At 36.2% G+C, this 3,289-nt stretch overlaps 1 pseudogene; it reads left to right on the forward strand.

Moving 5' to 3' along the window:
• Window positions 1–2,140: 2,140 nt before the first annotated feature.
• LOC101416326 (ARL14 effector protein pseudogene) lies at window positions 2,141–2,914 on the forward strand (annotated as a pseudogene).
• The last annotated feature ends 375 nt before the right edge of the window (window positions 2,915–3,289 follow it).

The following is a 3,289-nucleotide window of genomic DNA, read 5'->3' on the forward strand; positions in this document are numbered from 1 at the left end:
TTTTAAATGCACTGGCTAGAGAAAGTATGAAACTAAGATGGGTGGTGATAGAACAGTGTTATCTTATTCTGAAAATCTTAAGCGTTTCCCTAATAAAATGTTTTTATGGTCATTTTTGATGCCCTTTAAGAGCTTTTCCGGCCTTGCAATAAGTTTTGTAGAGAAATTCATAGCTCTGAAGGTAACAGATATTCTTCATGATTTTTTTCAGTTATCAAACTCATTTTGGCTCATATTCTCTTTATTGTCCCAGATTTTTTTTTAACTGCTGAAAAGCAAGTCGTGTCAAATAGAGTTATCTAAGGTGGTGAGATTTGACCTGAAAATCAGCAAACTACTTAGCTGGTTAAATGAACCCCCTTAAAATAAAATATAGAACATTCCCTATCTACCCTATAATTTCAAACTAGAAACTTTCATTTTTTTATTTTTTTGCAAACTGAGAAACTGTCAAATTGTTTAACTTATATATAAAGTTTGAATAAAGTCTTTCAAAACTTTTTCAGGATACCAATGTTTCATGACTTTTCCAAGGAAAATAGGAAAATAGTTTCATTTTATCAGCCCAGAGGAGGATCTAGTTCAACCACTTACATACGTGAACAAAGCAATTAAGTTTGAGAATTAAACAAATGAAGAAACACTGAAAATACTTCTAATTTTCATTTTGGGTCTGGGAAAAAACTAAGGGGAAGATAGTGGAAGAAATTAAGAAAGAACTATTTCCGTGGCAGTTTCACCAAGAACTGTCATCATTTGCTCATATGAACAGAGTTGCAAAAACCTTAGAAATTAAAGAAGAAATAGATTTGAGCCAAAATACCAAACAGTGAGATTTGCATTTGTTCTGGGTTCTCATAATTTCTCTCTGTGAACTTGGTTTTAAGGTGGAGTTCTGTCCTGAATTCTAAACATTCTTCCTCCCTGAAATGTTTCTATATTTTGTAAGGTAGGGGACAAGGTGTGTGTGTGTGTGTTGTGTGTCAGTTGTGGATTGTGTGAACATTGCCTTTCCTCTAATAGACAAAAGCAACATAGTTTATATGCACATATTTTCCATCTTGAGAGAAATGAACCAAGAATTGAGTGGACGTTTTGGCTAAGAGCCTCTGTGGGGATGTGGAAGGCAAACAGAGTAAGGTTAGCTGAAGGTTAAGCTGTGTTGTATTGATGTAGTAATGTTGTCTTTAGAACAAATTAGCTCACTGGGACTTGGTGACACAGTGGAGTATTAAACCTTTCTTTACAGAAAGAACATGTGCAGGTTGTTTCTAGCTAGAAAAATGCCAGTGAAAAATTACACAAAGATCAAGCCTGAAAACTGTTTACTCTGCAGAAAATCATTTAAAAATGGAATCTCAATTTTGTTGGCAGCTCAGTTTTTTAAATAGGCTATTTATTCTAGACTCCTGCAGCATATGGTTTATTGCCCTTTATATGGTGTATTGAAACTGCCTGAACTTAGGCACCTTAGGGAATGTTTGTTTTTTATTTTTTACAAGTGGTTGGACTGAAATCCAGTATGAATCATATAAGAAGGGTTTAGAAGCACGTGAAGATAAACGTTCCCCATGTGACACAGAGCAGCACATCTGGAAGGTGATCCAATATAAATAAATACCTGAAAAGGCCATAGATTTCATGGATATCAATAAAGAATATGATTGCTTTTTTCACTTAAAAAGGAAATATAATTTGATATTAATAAAGAATAGTATCTTCTCATGGAAATTTTTGGCAGCTCTAACTAGTGGAGAAATGGGCCTATAATTTATTCTTTCGTTCATTAATTTACACCCTCATTTGCTCAACAAACATTATTGATCATCTACCTATTATTCTGCCAGGATTCTTGCCCTAGAATATTTCTTAAGTTAGTCATCAGTAAGTTTATTTTTGAAGCACATGGCATTTATGTAGGTAACTGATGTGACTTAATATAATTATGTATATCAAGATCCCACTCTGGGTAGCCTGGGGACTACCTGAGAAGCCTCCGATGAGGTCTGGCTTTTGAGCACACAGGACCTGCCTGATCTGGGGCGGAGGGGAGCTCAAGCTAAGGGTGATTCTCACATGACCTACTTAGAGAAAGATTTCTAAGCAAAATAAAATGGGAAATTTGCTAGAATCACAAATAATGGATCCCTGTTCAGTTGGCGTCCAGCTTTGTACCGCAAATGAGTGCCATAAAACATACTACACTTGTCACACAGGTTTCAAGACTTTGCAAGAATTGTTATCAAATGATGTGCTTTTACTTCAACTTAGAACTGGAATGACACTTTCTGGGAATAATACCGTCTTTTTCCACCATGCAAAAATTTACGTTGACAGATTAGAGATTTACAGGAGTCATGCTGTGGCCCATTTAACATACACAAAAAACTAGCTAAAAAATATTTGCATGTGAGTGATTGAGATGAAGCCACCTTCCTGAGCGCAAAATTTAGAAGGCAGCTTGTACCTGGTTGGAAGCTTTGCCCAAAATGTACACAGATAATCAATGGAAGTGTGGATATTGGTTCTGAAGACCATCAGAAAAGAAAACTGCATTCAGATGAAAGAACTGCTAAAGCCTTGAGGTCATTACAGTTTACAGGCTCAGGAAAGCAAACTGAACTTGTCCAGAACTGATAAAAGAGAAAAAGAAGGCTTGCAAAAAAATGCATCAGCTGGTTCAGACAGGCAAGTGACACCAGCTAAGAATGAGGTCTATGATGGCAGGATCTCCTGATTTTCAGTGGATGGATCTCTGCGACTGCCTTGATGAAGACTGCTTAGCATGTTTCTTTGCTGTCCTGCTTGTAATTCTACCAAATGTGAAGCTGAAAGCCACTGTGACCGCAAGTGGCTGTATGAGCAAATTGAAATAGAAGGAGGAGAAATAGTTTATAATAAGCTTGCTGCATAATTTGTGGTATCAAACCATTTTAAAGGTCCTTTCTCCTTTCTCTGTTACTAAAATTCTGTGATTCTAAGATATACTCACATTTTAAGCTTGGTTGCCAAATGGCAGAGATTTGAAAACCACCTGGATATGCACTGATGTGCTTTGAGGGTGCTTTAACATTCATTACTTGATGTAAACTTAGGTACATTATGACTCAGCTGTCAGCTTTTAGTCCATCTGGGTCAAGGTAAATAAGTAAAGGCAGTCTTTGATTTGCATGGTTCCAGTAAGCACAGATTTTGGTTACCACAGTGTAGTTAAAATAATAACAATCCCCTGACAACACAGTTCAAATTTCAGTTATCGCAGTATATTAGCTATAAGTAATTTTACACA

Source organism: Dasypus novemcinctus, chromosome 14, assembly GCF_030445035.2.
Source record: "Dasypus novemcinctus isolate mDasNov1 chromosome 14, mDasNov1.1.hap2, whole genome shotgun sequence".
Lineage (NCBI taxonomy): Eukaryota > Metazoa > Chordata > Mammalia > Cingulata > Dasypodidae > Dasypus > Dasypus novemcinctus.